Consider the following 16,680-nt stretch of genomic DNA (forward strand, 5'->3'; position numbering starts at 1 on the left):
CGGTAAACCAGCTTAACAATATGTTGAGATTTGATGTAAATACCTTGGATTTTTCTTTGTAGGAGGTTTGATCACCTTGATTCACTCTGCTCTGCTCTTTCAAAAACTTGGTGAATGAAAATGACCACAAAAATGCTTTTAAGTACACAAGATACCTTATCAGGCTCCGTGCGGGTTAGGTCAAAAACATTAAATGCACTCGGTTCTTCTTTAACTGATTTACTCTCTTTTTTTGTTTTAACTGAGTAACTAAGCCTCCTTCATTTACTGACTTGACAGGTTTCCTGTATTCACCGACTTGACAAGTTTTCTGTAAAGTGCTTCAAAGACTTTCATAGAATTTCAAACTTACTAATGCATCTTAACTATGCAAATTTTGAATTTAGTACATAATAGAATAGGAACTGTTATGATTTTAACCTTCAGAGAATGAAGTCCCTTCATACCTTTACCAATTAATTTGGAATAGGTGCACCTAACTTGGTAGGTAAGGTGCTTTCTTCATTTGACACAATTTCCTTCTTTTTCCAAATCATCTATAATTTCTCTTTTATTTCTTCAGTGTCTTTTCTAGGTTGATCTCTGCAATCTCCAGCCAAGTGTCCAACTTTGTGACAATGAAAACATGCCATACCAAGATTTCTCCATGATCTTCAGTTGTTCATTCCAAACCTCATAAAATAGTTAGCACTAATATGTCCATATCTTCCACAACATTCACACCATATCCTTGTATTGTAATCCCATGGTATTGCTGCATATTGTTGGTAAGGATCTGTGTAAGTTTGGTAACCTCTAGTGTTTGCTCGGTGTGCAGACCACATGTAGTTCTTTTGTTTAAACCAACACTTCTCAGTACTATGTCCATATCTATTGCAGTTTCTACAAAACCCTTTGAATTTTTCCTTCTGATAATTGTTAATAGACTTTATCCTACATTGATTTTTTTGTGTGACCATATTTATTACAATTGTAACAATAACCATTGAACTTATTGACATTTGGTTGCTTACCTTTTCTGATTTGGCATATGTTGGCAATGTGACCTTGATTTCCATAGTAGTTGCAAATAGGCTTCTTTCGTTTGATTTTATTCCTGTTTCCAGCTTGCTTTGATGATTCTCCTTTCTCGGTAGTATGAATTCCTTTCTCGGTAGAGTCTTTTCCTTTGCAACTGAGTCTTGCATCTTTGTTGGGTCTTCTTGTACTCAATTACTCATCCAACATCTTTGATGCTTCATAACTCTTCTTCAGTGTTTCTTTGGATTTCTTCTCTGTTACAAGTTCATCGGTCAACCTTGATACTTCAAATTTCAATGCTTGATTTTCATCATTCTTCAGAATTGCTTCATGATGTGCATAACCTAGTTGATCTGTTATATTTTGTTGAATCCCACTCAACCTTATGATTTCATCATTTTTATCAGATACTAAGACTTCAAGTTGTTGTTTCTTTCTTTCTAGATCTCTTGCTTTACCCTTAGCTGTCCTTAATGCATCTAGATTTTTAGTCATTTGTGTGCTGAAATGTTCATGTTCTCTTTTCATTGCTTTTAGTTGATCAGCCAATGCTTTTTTCTTTTCTTTCAATACTCCAATCATTTCTTCAGTTTCTTCAGATATACTGTTCTCAGATGATGTCTCAATTTGTTCCACTAACTCTTGAGAATCCTACAAATCATCAGATAATCTTCTTCTTACTTTCAGAGATTTCTGTATCTGTTTTTGCATGTCTGTAATCACTTGATTAGCATGATCTAGCTCTTCTTGCAGATACACAATCCTCCAAGATTTATTTGTAGACTTCCATTGATAAGATCTTTCTCTTTAGGCAGTTAAACCCTTTTCCAAGATTGAAGCTTTGATACCAACTATTAGGCCCAATATGGAAAGCTAATGTACTGAGAGGGGAGGGGTCAATCAGTACTCCAAAATATCTCTTGAATAATAACTTTACTGTTATGCATAAACCGAATAGTGCAGTAACATAAAATAAAGCTAAAACAAATAGATAACAATCATACATGATTCACTCCATAACACATATATTTTGGTTACGCAGAAACTATTGGTTAGAGAGAAAAACTATGGTGGGGATGGCACCACAAACTTCACTACTAGAATAATAAAGAGTGCTTGGTTAGAGCTACATATTAGCTATTTCTGATAGCTTACCCTGTTAGGAGTAACAAGATCTATTAGATCTACCTTGCTAAAGGATTTTACAACACTTAATCTAAATGTTGCACCTGGTTAGAGGCTTTACAATTTATAGAATTGATTAGAGTCTTTTACCCTATTAAAGGTTTCTCTTTCAACTTCAAAATATTACAATAAAATCATTACAAATATCTACAACTTTACATCTGAAATGTTATAGCAGATTCTATGTGCTCATAATAGATTACTTTGCTTATAGCATACCTCGGTAACCCATATAGTAACTCGGTAAACCCTTCTATTTACTCTGTTCTTCGACTATTCTCTGAAAACCTTCTCGGTGACCTTTGTGTCTCTGTAACAGTCTTCTTACATTTATTCATACACCCTTAACTCATGCTGTATAAATAGATCTCTTAAGACGGTGATCCAATTCATTGCTTCGATCTTACAAACACGATTTATCGAATGAATAACTATACAAAATATTTCATTGGTTAGATTGATCCCAAAATCATACACAATCTTCTAGTGCAATTTCCAATGTGATAACGGTTAGATGTGCCTCGATCTTGTAACACATTTTCATATGCATGTCCAGGTTCAATGAATCTGGTAATATGTTTCACTCGGTGTATATTAACTCGGTGTGTCATCTTTGCTACTCAGTAGACATAAAAAGATACTTGGTAGACATCTTGGTGTATACTGCATTCTGTGACTGCTTTCTTCTGTAACCGACTAGACCGTGCATACTGACTTCTCTGTGTATATCGACTGTATGATTCGATAGTGTTAACCGACTAGAGTATATAGTATAACTTTGACATAAAACTAATGGCAATCTGATAAGTAGTAACACCAAAGAGACTGGCATGTTTGGTACAAACCTTAATTCATTAATTGCAAAGACTCAAATGGCATAAGAATGTAGAAGTGTTCTCAGCAACTTACTTGTTACACCCTTTTCTTCAACCTTGTACTATAATGGATTATGTTCTCACCTTCATTCATTCTCATGGATTCAAGTTGTCCTCTTAGACTGTCTACTTTTTCTCTTTGAACATGTTCATCACCACCATACACAGATATAAGCTTATTCCAAATAGCTTTGGCATCATTACAACCTTCTAGATCATTAAACTTTGAGTCAGTTAATGCTGATGTTATTTCAATCATTGCTTGAATATGTTCTTCTTTTGCCTTTATCTCTTCCATTGTCATAGGGTAGGTGCTAGGTGCAGTGTAATCATTCTCCAGATAATATGTTGCATATTCTCCAATTCCAGATAAGTGCAGCTTCATCCTTTTCTGCCATGTGGAGAAACTTGACTTGTTCAACTTTGGTTCATCCCTTTTGTACATCTTTGGATCTTGCCTCAAGTTCCTTTAAACTTTTATTTCGGAGTTCTAGCTTTGATACCAATAGTTAGTTAGATGAGAGGTGGGGGTGAATCAAATAAACTCACAATTCAATGATTTATCCAGATTCAACCTCGGTAGAACTTACTTGATATGCAGCTATGACTGTAAATCATTCAAACTAATAAACTGATAAACTTGAAACAACAAAACACATATAACACCAGATTTAATGTGGAAACCCAAATAGGGAAAAACCATTGTAGGATTTCAGACCCACTAAGAAAATATACTCTTCTTGAGTATGCTTGGTTAAAAGCCAATCCTGTTAAAGATTACATAAACACATTGCTACATGTGACCCGGTCAAGGGATTTCCCTCAGATCTATCAGAATCTTGCACTTTGTTAGAAGTGACCTTGTCAAAGGATTTCAAATACTCATTCAGAATGTTACATTGCTAGAGGATTTACAAATAAGACTGTTAGGTCCACTTGGTTAAGAGATTTCCTATCACTTACAAAAATAAATAACAGTAATAAAATATGTCTACAACTTCACATCTGAAATGTTAAAGCAGACTCTATGTGCTTAAAATAATCTTGTCATAAGACTTATCTGCCTCCTTGCTGGGCTTCTCAATCTGCTCTTCAATCTGATCTTCAATATTTTGTACTCGGTAATCACTTCAGCAACATCACTATTCTTCTATTTGCCTACATTCTGTGTTCATCAACTTTACCTCATTTATAAGTAATTACACACTGCTTAATCTCCTTAATCACATTTCCCATGATTAATCTTAGCCATCAGATCTTCAAACTTGACTAGGTTCATTGAATCCTTTGAACTGAAAAATGTTTTATCTTGCCTTGGTACTTGTGCTCAGTTATGACCGTTCAATCTGTGTTGTAGATCTAACTCTTGAATTTTCATTGTCGTTAATCCTTAACAAACTTCTTGCATGACATTCCAATCTTCTATAAATGTCCAGCTCATTGGCATCCTTCATTTAATAATGTATTTATTCATCCAATACATTCTGTTACTACTCGGTTGATACTCGGTAACTTCTTCCTTCTTTAACTGACACTGATAACCTTGGTGTTTACCAACTAGCTCCTTGCTCGGTAAAATATAACAGTATCAAACCTTTACTCATTCTATTACATGAAATCTTTTCCTTCTTATTCAGTCTTCAAATACACATATATAGGATATCAAAATAATCAAAATAACATAATCTCATCACTGTCTAACTCGGTAATAGTTGCCCATTAAATAACTTATTACTCCCCTTCATTTTCACATTCTTTCTGTGTCGCTTACCGACATCTTTATACTCATCAAAACATACTTTTTAAGATATGGCAACATCATACTGAATTAGAAAATCAATTGCTTGATATCAATGACAAAATAATATTATTAAGACAATAATCATCCTTTATCAATTATATCATCAATCTCCAACAACCTTCTCAATATCAACAAACTTAATGTAATAGCAACATTATGGTCTGGGCTAATGAAGAAGAAGGCAAGGTTGTGCAACTATAAACATAGGACAATGGCCGGATTGAAGATGGAGTCAGTTGAAGGTTGATGACATGGTGTCATCAAGGGTTTTACCAGTAAGTATTTACACTGATAATGAAACAAGCTGCAAATGTAAAAGACTTTTGTATGATGAAGATGTGAATAAGGTAGGCTAGCAAGAGTGCTGACTGGTTGAGTGTTCCACCGGAAGAGAAGTTGACTGCAAGGTTGATGAAAGATAGATAGGGTTAGCAAGCCAACATATGAACCTGGTAATGAAGTTGGTCAATGATCCAATCTATACCGACACAAAGGTGGATTCCAACACAATTGCAACATAGAGATTAAGTGGCATGCATGCACAGGTTGGTGTGTTGAGTCGGTGAAGTGTCAGGCAATGAGGTAGATGGTGACAGGTCGACATTTATGGTGAATGCACTGTAGAGGTTTATGACTAGATGTCAGGAGGACAATAGAGATCCAACCCAGAATGATTGAGGAGATCGAGGCAGGTGAAGGAAACCGCAAAATCAATCTTGGTGATCGACCAAGAAATCAGTCGACATGTCAAAAGAAGATTTCCAAAAATAGAAGGTGTGATCAGAAAGGCATGATAATGGCGAGATTCATTGATGAGTTAAATTTCATCAATCCAGATGATTAGATTAGATGAGATCTTATTGAATTTGGTTTGCCTTGAGGTCAATGATAAAACCCTAACCACCCAAAATTTGAATTGGCTTTTGGCGGGAAAACTAGGTTATAAATATGCAAGCCAAAATCATTGAAGGGTGTTGTTGGATGAGAGAGTGTTGTTGCATGCAAGAAGAAATCAATCAAGTGCTCATCAAGAAGAAGAAGAAGAGAGTGAGTGTGGGGAAGAACAAGTTTGAAGTATTCAACCAACATCAGTGAAGCAAATAGTAGTCAGCCATGAAGTCTGACAAAGAAGTGCAGAACTAGCAGTGACCATATCGGCAGAGAATAAGTGAAGGAGATTGTAGAGAAGGCAGACATAGAACTGACAGAGTATAGTACCAGTGGAGGGAAGTGGTGTACTAAACATAAGGAGAGTAGCATTGTATTAGAGAGAAGAGAGAACTGGTAAGGTGCAAAACTAGCAGAGAGTAGAACTAGCAGAGAGTAGAACTGGTAGTGAACTTGATAGAAGATCAAGCAGAGAGATTTGCAAAAGAGTTACAAAATCCATTTGTAACAAGGTTACTATTAACATGAAAATGATTATGTTTTGTAATCACTGAGTTGGATCTCGGTGTAGGGGTTGTAGCTCTTTGGGTTGGTGCCCTAAATTGAGGGTTGTATCTCCTTGGGTTGGTGCCCTAAATCAGGGGTTAGTACTTCTTGGGTTGGTGCCCTAAATTAGGGGCCGGTGCTCCTTGGGTTGGTTCCCTAAAAATTGTAATTAGAGATTCATTGTGAGGCTGGATTGGAGTATTAGTCTCTAGTAGCATTTCTTACTGAGTTTTTTCCCATCTTGGGTTTTCCTCGTATATGCTAGTGTAATGTGATGTCTTTTTATGTGTGAGTTCTTTTGTGATTAGTCTTCCTACTAACCGATAAGTTTACATTCAATTAGATCTAATAACCGATATACTCACATAGGATAGTTAAAGGGAAAAGTTTGAGAATCACTAATTTACTCCACTATCAGTGGTACACTGTGTCTAACAATTCATATTATAGCCCTAGGTTCTTGGTTGATAAGCTTTCTCTAGCTTGGGTAGATTCTGGCTTAAGGAGACAATGGTTTGTTTAGTGTCAATCCCAGCTCCAGTGTTGAGTAAGTCCAAATCAGTAAGAGGTTTGCCTCATTTAGACAAACTGGTGAATGTTATATGTAAGGAATGTCAGTTAGGGAAGATGACATTCTCAACTTTTAAGAGAAAATATTTCTTAGCAAAACATTTTCTAGATTTGGTTCATACAAAACTTTGTGGACCAATAAGGACTAGGAGTATTCAAGGTGATCGGTATTTTATGATCTTCATTGATGATTGCTCAAGAATGATGTGGGTAACATTCTTGGAGGACAAAATAGAAGCCTTAAATGTTTTTAAGGCATTTAGAGCCTTAGTTGAAAAGGAAAGTGGAAAGAAGTTAAAGTTATTAAGAACTAATCAAGGTGGTGAATTTACTTCAGAGGAATTCACAAGATATTGTGAAGACAATGGAATTAAGACACAACTTTCTACACCTAGGACACCACAGTAGAATGGTATTGCAGAGAGGAACAAACAGTTAGCTATTGAAGCTACTAGGACTATGCTAATTAAGTACATGTAGCTAAGACTTTTTGGAGAGAAGCTATCAGCACAATTGTCTATGCAATGAACAAGATATTCATTAAAAGAGGTAAGGATAAAACTCCTTATGAATACTAGTATGTTAGATCACCTAATGTCAGTTACTTTAAGGTATTTGGTAGCAGATATTTTATCAAGAGAGGTGACTATGTTGGTATGTTTGATGCTAAGAGTGATGGAAGCATATTTCTTGGTTACTCCACCAAGAGGAAGCCCTAAAAATGTTACAAAAACCAAACAAAGAAGATCATTGAAAGTATTAATGTCTAAGAGGATGAGTGTCTTGAAGATTCAGGATAAACCAATGAGCAGAAGAAGGAAGATGAACCTTACATTCTAATTTTGGAACCAAAAGCGGTGAAGCCAGAAGTTGGTGAAATGAATAGAGCAGCACCAATTCAACTAGAATAGGTAGATTCTACAGAAGATGAAGATAGTGAGGAAGAAGAACCTAAAGACTATGATCATGTTATTCCAAGGTATGTAAAACTCAATCATAATCCTGATTAGATTATTAGAGATAAATATGTTGGTGTGTTAACCAGAAGAAGAATAAGAGAGAATTCTTGTATGATCTCGACTGTTGAGCCTGGAACAACAAAGGAAGATTTTGGAGATGATCACTAGATCAAGGCTATGGAAGAAGAGCTTGACCAGATTGAGAAGAACAATAAATGGACCCTAGTACCCAGACTGGTGAACAAAAATGTAATAGGTACTAAATGGGTATTCAGAAATAAATTGAATGAAGATAGAGTAGTGGTCAGAAACAAAGCTAGACTGGTATGCAAAGGTTATGCACAAGAAAAAGGTGAAGAATATGGCGAGACATTTGCACCACTTGCTAGATTGGAAGGTGTTAGGACTCTACTTGCATTTGCAGCATACAGAGGATTCAAATTATATCAGATGGATGTGAAGTCAACATTTCTAAATGGAATATTGGAAGAGGAAGTCTACATTGAACATCCAAATGGTTATTCTTTGACTGGTGTAAAAGATATGGTGTGAAAACTATACAAGTCACTATACAATTTGAAGAAAGTACCTAGGGCATGGTATAAAATATTAAATTATCAGTTGGTGAAGATAGGTTTTCAGAGAACTAGTGAAGACAATAATATATATCTCAAGACTGAAGGTGATAAGATACTAGTTAGTGAGGTATTTGTGGATGATATCATTTTTGGACAAAATGATGACATGTGTGATGACTTTACAAATGAGATGAAAAATGAATTTGAAATGTCTCTGGTAGGAGATACAATTCTTTATATGTTTGCAAATTCAATAGATAAAGAATGGTATCTTTATCACATAGTACAAATATGTGAAAGAGGTATTGAAGACATTCGGAATGGGAGACTATAAACCAGTTGGAACACTAATGGTTACAGGTTGTAAACTGTCTAAGGATGATGATTTTGCATCCATGGATGAAAAAGAGTATAGGTCTATGATAGGGAAACTACATTATGTTTCTCACTATAGACTGGATATTGCTCATGCAGTTGGATTAGTTGTCAGATTTCAAAAGAACCTGAAGGAGACACACATGGTAGAAACTGAAAGGACATTTAGATATCTGAAAGGTACTATTGATTATGGATTATAGTATCCATATGAAGGTAACTCTGATTTGAAAGTCTATATAGATGTAGACTGGGTAGGACATGTTGATGATATGAAGAGTATAACCAGAGGAGCTTTCTTTCTTGGAGGAAGGCTAGTATCTTGGAGAGAAAGAAGCAGAGTTGCATATCACAATCAACAGCTAAAGCTAAATACGCTACAACATACATGAATTCATTCAGGCAATCTGGATGAAACACATTCTGGAAGGTTTTAAGTTGAAAATCTCAGAATTGGTAAGGATTTTATGAGATAACACCAGTGCAATAAGCATTTCAAAGAACCCAGTGTTGCATGCTATAACTAAACATATAGAGTTGAAATATCTTTTCTTGAGACAAAAAGTGTAGAGTAAAGATGTGTTACTAGAGAATGTATCTACTAAGGAACAACTAGTAGATATCTTTACTAAACCTCTTCCTAAGGCTACTTTTTCATATCTTAGAGGTCAGCTAGGGGTTGTGCTAGTACACGAGGTCAATTAAGATGATGTGGAAGACATCAGTCCCCAAGCTTACTCAAGATCTTGAAGTAGGATTGGTGTAGAGTGGAGCTACTCCACAGGGGGAGTAGCTAGTTGTAGATCGATGAAGCTTGGAATGGATTACTAGTTTATAGTGGTATTCACTTTTGGATTGTTGTCAAAGAGGGAGAAGAACTGTATCTAGTTACCAGTTGAAGACATGGAGACTCATTTGAAGGAGACTACATGGAATAATGGAAACCAAGATTTCTATACCCGTGTATGTGCATTACTCTCAATCATCATAATCAAAGGTTATTGATATTTATATTTTCATCAATGCCAAAGGGGGAGATTGTTGGCATTGCATGAAGATTGCATTAATGAAGTATAAGTGTTGTCATTAATGTCAATTTTAACTGGTAATGGAGTTGTAGTAATGCACTAATGCAACCGATAATTGAGCAGTGAAGCAGTAATGCAACCGGTAGTATATGGGTTTCAGATCTGTTACACTATTATATTGGTATTCTATAGTGTTTAAACCAGTTAGTTTAGTGATTGATTTATGAGTTGGGTTTGAGTTTGGTGAAAGTTTTTTTTTTTTTTCTATCTATAGATTCACCCCCCCCTCCCCCCCCTCTCTAAGTAGTTGATCGGATCATTATTGATTCATCATATCATCAAGGAGATGTCTGAAACATTATCCTAAAATTTTCTTTCTATTGCCTATTTTCCTTCAAGTATTACCACATCTACAATAATATTTGTTTTGTTCTAAGATAATATTATCTTGTGTACTCATATTTTTCCTAATAATGCAAAGAAGATCATACATCCATATGAGGCAGAGAAAAATAACCTTCATAATATGAAGAAACTTCCAACAATTATTTTTTTCACTCGGACTTAGTACTACTAATATCGAGAACTCTCATCTTTTGGTTGTTCAAGTAGTTCTTACTATTCCTTTTTTAATATTATTTTTATTTGTATTTTTCTTGTATTTATTGACATCATTACATCAATATCTCTTTATATGAAAAAGGTATGTATCTTCAACTCTGATCACTTACACTAATGCATAAATTCCATCAGTCTTAACTTTGAATGCATTTCTATTTTGCAAGCAAGGCTCATCAACTCTAATCACTTACACCAATGCATAAACTCCCTCACTAGTAACTCCGAATGCATTTCTATTTGGCAGGGAAGGCTCATCAAGATCAAATCCCTAGCTTATTTAAACAGATGAACATTAGACACTGGAGAAAGCACAAAGATGCCTTGAATTAATTTATTACATCTCCAACAAAAAAATGTTGACATGGTTTGAATTTTTATAATTTTCTTACATTTATAATCATATAAATTACTATTGGCATTATCCATTGCACCTCATGCAGGTGCAAGTACTAGTTATTATAGTTTTTTACATTGTTGAATATTTTATAGGTCTATAGCATGTTTACCTTATGTCATAGAATATGCACAAGAAATTAATGGTGTATTTTGGTTTTGAAAACAAGTTTAGTGGTTTGTATTAACATAGAGTATGGCATGCGTACATGTAAGGTGGTTCTTGTGCGTTATTGGAAGTTTTGTGTCCTAATCTATATTAATATGAATTTTTCTTTCATTCTTAGACTTAACATGTTTTGTTTGTAATTTTTAGGATTCCACGTTTTCTCTAATGTTGCTTCTTAAAATGTTTAGGACATTCTTGTATGGTTTTCATCATTTTATAGTTATTTCTATCAATCTTCCATCTAAGATTTTGTCATGTTTACCTTGCAATATTATTCAATTGTTTAGTTATAGTTTTTATTTTTATCAACCTTGTTTTTCTTTATTTTATTGTTAACATTATTCTTAACTTTTATTTATGAGTATTAACATTGATTTTGAGAGATAAGCTTCTTATTTTGTTGGTTTGTGGCTCATTCCATATAAACAAAACACACTTGTGGAACTTGTGCATGTCCCTAACACTTGTTCCCATGTCACTATTTATATGTAGTGTCTCTAGCACCTATTGCTTGATATTTTTCTTTTTTTTTCTCTAGTCTATGATCATGTAATATGTTTTCTATACATATTCGATGTTGTTGCGAGTGTGAAGTAGGATACCTGCAGCTGCAACACAAACACTCAATAGATCATTACAAGCATGGCTGGAAATTTGAAATTAAATGAAAGATAAACCATGACAAAGTGACCTATCGCTTCCTAAGAGATGCGAGTGCGGATTTGCTTTCAGATCTAGATAAGCCATCCAAGTGACTTGACTACACCTAGACAAAGGATTTAAAATGATATGATGTTCAAGCTAGATGAATGTATGATTATGTTAGATTGATCCAAGAAGCTAATTAAGCTAATGATATGCATGATTAAGCTAAATGATGATGCAATTAAGCTAGAATATAGATTGATTATGCTTTATGATTCAACTAGAATATGATCAAATTAAACTAGATCTAAGATGCAATTGCCTATGATAACAATGCTTAAATGATATGCTAGAATGGATATGCCTATAGTAACAATGCCTAAAATTATATGAGATGGGATCCTTTGTGCTCCGAAATGGGGGATTTTTATAGGAATTCCAAGGCCAAAGCTGAGGTGCCAGGAATCAACAATCAAGATTGAATATGAAGATATGACGGGTCAAAGTGGAGGAGGTTGGAGAAAAGGTTGGAGGGAGGTACACTTGTCATCTCTATCATGACAAGTGTCAAGGAATCTTTCTTACAAGAGGGAAAGTTTCTAAGGGAGGAGACATATAGCAAAATTGTCATGTGTCTCAAGGGGAGAATATCCAAAAAATAAGAGGTTAGGATAAGGAGGTTAGGATCTTCAAGATTGGATAGGGTTAGCTAAACCTAAGATTAGGTGGAATGGGTTAGGTTAGGGGATGGTTAGGTTAGGTGGTTAGAAGTTAAGAGGCATGTGGGGAATTTGAATTTAAAATTTAAATAATAGGAAAAGGCTAATTAACTTTCAACAAACTCATAAATTGATTTTTTTTAATTAATTAGGGGATTAGAAGAAATGAATTAAATGGGGTGAGGATTAATTAATTTGGATTAATTAATCAAAGGGGACTATTGAAATGAACCTATGAAATAATTCCTTAGATTTCGTTGGGACACATTAAATTTTGTCAATCTGAGAGGCCCATTTTAAAAAAAAATTTCCACTTTCAAATGGCACTGGATGAATCAACTTGAATCACCTAGTTTGAGGGCATAAAAAATGAAGCCAACAATCCTCCCCTACGTGAGTTAAAAGGAAGACAATAAAAACTACCAAGCAAATGTGATTTTCGGGTGCAAAACCAAATCTCTGTGACCCTTGCTAGCATTCTCCCTTGCGTGTAGTGAAGAGGGTTTTAAAAGGCCAGAGAAACTTCCAAGTAAATGTCGCCAGACACAAACGTTTATCCCACATTGGTTGTGTGAAGGAAATTTTTTGTATTTAAATACAAATCCAAACACATATTAAGTTTCAAAAGCTTGAGGGCTTTTGGCAAGAGGTGGCTGGTGGCCCAATGGACCCCACATGCATGCACATCTCAAGGCGTCCAAAATTTTGGGACAGGTTGGCGACAAAGAAGGCCCAACATAAAAAGGTGGGTCTAGTTAAAAGTGAGGTGGCAGACAAGTGGCACCCAAGTAAAAACTCTGGGACTATCAATGGGTGTCATTGTACTACAGTTGTGAAGTGCCCGAAATGTTAACTCTCGCGACATGGCAACCAAATGGTGGGACCCGGCAGGAGAGTAGCTAAGGCAAGTTAAAGGCCGAGCAGGTTGGAGGTGTTCGGACGGTGATCACAGATGATCCAACAGTGGTTGCTAGGTCCCGATAAGAAACTGCTTGTTAGAGTACCCATCATGACTAGGCAAAAAGGCGGGCCTAGGTTTAGTAAAAGGTCTAGCCTAAAGTGATGTGGCAGTTAAGGTGGTGCCCAGTTGGATCCAAAGGTGAACCAAAGGCTAACACATGGCGGGCCCGACTGAAGGGGTGAGCAACAAAAACCAATTCCAGACCTCACGACTTAAACCTAATCTCTAGCTCACTAGCATAAAATGCTAACACCCAAAAAATTAGAGACCGAGTGAGCAAGTAGATCCAAAGAAGATCCAATAGTGGTCTCTATGTCGTGATGGGAAACTACTCATTAGAATATCCATCATGACCCAACGACAAAGAAGAGATTCATTCTGGCGGTGAGACCAGTCATGCTAAGGTGGTAGGATAGGGACTCCGGAGCCAATCAGGGCATGCCACATGGTGGAGCACAAAAGGAGGATCAAGGAAAAAGTCAAAAATAAATGATATAGTTTCAGACTATAGTGCAAAACATTCAAAAACTTAAATGATTGGTTGTGTCTGGCTGCATCCGAGAGGTTAAGGGTTGAGGGGCTATTTTTACCCAAATATACAAGTATTATATATCATTGGAAAGATTTCTGAATGAGGAGTCCATTTCTGTAGTCAATTGTAGCACACCTCAAAAATCTTGAGGGCAGTTTCCTCAGGATTTTAGAAACTTTTTGAGCTTGTTAGAAAGAGAAGATTTTCTACAGGCCAAGTGTGTGAGCCATAACTACAGAAAATTTGGCAGTTGCCATTGTCAGAGATAAAATCCAAAATTATTCTCTCTTCCATATGATTCAGAGGTCTTCTCATTTTGTAGGGGTTCCAAAAAAAATTGTGAGAAGAGCTCCATATTCTGTGTTTCCAGCTCTGAGTTTTTCTTCCAGAGTTTGTATAGTATAATGTCTTCTTTCAAGTAAGGGAGTATATCTTCTTGATGTAGGTGTTTCTTGTTGTAAGTTTATATGTATGTAAGGCATGCATAAATTCACACAAGATTGTCTCTAGATATATATTTCTTTGTTGCAAATTAAATCCTTAAGGAGGCTGGAATTTGTCATCTCAAGGAGATTGTTGTGATTGTTTTCAAACATTCTTCAAGGAAAAATTTAAATTTTGTAATCAATCATAAATAATGGAATATATTTTCAAGATTTGATGATTTTGTGAATGTGATGAGCAATGCATTTATGCAAGGTATTAATGTAGGAATATTTCAATATGAAGATGGACTTGCAGTAGAGGTTCTCATTTACAAGTTGATGTACGATTCGATGCCCTTGGATAAGGCACTTCTCTTGCAGATTCTGGGGATTCTCAGATATTAAAAAAATCAAACATCCATTTACTTTTATGTTTGTAGTTTTAGTTTGTTCCACCTATCTCATGCTTCAACTTAGTTGAGATGTCAATGCAGATCTAGCCCATCTGCAGTAACCTCCTAGTTGCTAAGCCTTATGAGATCTATCTGCTTTTATTGATCTTATCATATGTGGGTAATGTTTGATTCAATGCATCAAAGGTACACCCACCTAGGTTTTGCAGAGCCTGAAGAGTAGAAGGATTCAAATCCTTGTTATTTTGTCCAAGTCCTGAAGTTCTTCATTATATGAAGTTGGGTATTTCATAGATAGATTGCAAGTGAACTTGGTTTGATCTTTTTTGAGAAAAACAAAAATGGCGACTCCACTAGGGAGAATGATGTAAAAATTTTGTCAAGTCAAACCCATGAGTCTAGCCAAAGTTATTTGGGGAAGAGTCTTAGAAGTTTACAAATTTGAAAGTTATTTTCAGATTTGAAAGTGTGTGTCCTGGAAATTTTGATGCTGAGAAATTTAAAAAACAAATATTATGTGACTCTGCTATTTCAAGTACCTAGAAACCTGAAAGTGTTTCAAAGTGAAGATCAGTGGTTAAATTTTATTTCTCTTTAGGGAGGTGGTGAATCTGTAAGAACAAACCCAATATTTGGAGGTGCTCTTCAAATTTTCAGTCAGAGGTGAAGTGGATAGCAACACCAAATTTACTCCAGGTATTCCTCATTTTTAAAATAATTATTTGTTCCTTATAAGGTGAAAATGTCACCATATAAAGGAAAAGAAATCTGCACTTCACATACTTCTTGTTTTGAAAAGTTTCAGTCAGAAATATTGTGAGAAGTATGTTAGGTTTTGAAGTTAATGACTGCATGTGTTTTGCAAAGTGTTTGTAAAACAGTAAAAGATTCATTGTCCAAGTAATGGTTTAGTAGATGTTTCAAATTTGATGGATCTAGGTGTGGTTCCTAGGTCTAAAAACCCTTTGTCAAATCTGAAAGAAATTGATAGGGAGATTAAAATACATCTTCAAAAGATCCAAGAAAAATTCAGCTTACTATTAAGAAGGAAAGTAGGGAAGAGAAAGGAGGAATCATCATGTGTGTTTTATGAAAGAATTAGTGCTGCATTAAATGAGCTTCCAGTTGATGTTAGACCCCATGAGTCTATTTGGAATCAATTATTCTTAGAGCTTGATGAGACCAACTCAGTCAATTGGTCTTCAACCTTGAGGGAAGAAAGTGTTGCACACATTAAAGAGTGGATAAATGAGATTGAGGTAACTAAATCTGAAAATGCACATAGTTTTGAGTATAGTGATGGAGATGAATCCATGAGTGGAGATGTCTCATATGATGCTGAAGATGATTCTTACTCTCATCATGACAGTGCAGATGTGTATTTAGAGCAAGAAGAAAATTGTGAGAACATAAGTTGTTGTTCAAATAATCATGAGCCTATTGAGGTTTCAGATTTGAATAATGTAGATGACCTTGTTGTCTTTATCAATCCTCAAAGTGCTTGCAAAAAAGGTTATGAAACTATGTTGCAACATATAGTAGCACTTTATGATCAACATGATAAAGGTAATGATGCAGATGCAAGTTGTTGTAATGACAAAATAAATATGCACAAAGAAATGAACACAAATGATTTAATGCATGCATCAGATTGGGACAATGTTTACATCATAGAAGGTAAAGCCAAGAAAAATGAAAATGAAGGAGAAGGTTCCGTAAGTAGTGAAAAAATCTCAGAACTCTTAGCTAGTGATCTTCAGAGGTATGCATCCAAAAGTGTCCCCAATCTCTCATACCCAACTAGTATACATTTTGATACTGATGATATTTTTGAGGGTGTCCAGTATGATACATATGATTTTGATTCTTTCCCTACAGTTGATTTGAAAAGTAGACAAGATGAAAATGCATATAAGGTTGATAGATGTGATAATGTGGATTCATATGCTGATATGAATTCAGAATTTGATATGCATT

The sequence above is a fragment of the Cryptomeria japonica genome, chromosome 10 (assembly GCF_030272615.1).
Source record: "Cryptomeria japonica chromosome 10, Sugi_1.0, whole genome shotgun sequence".
Taxonomy (NCBI): domain Eukaryota; kingdom Viridiplantae; phylum Streptophyta; class Pinopsida; order Cupressales; family Cupressaceae; genus Cryptomeria; species Cryptomeria japonica.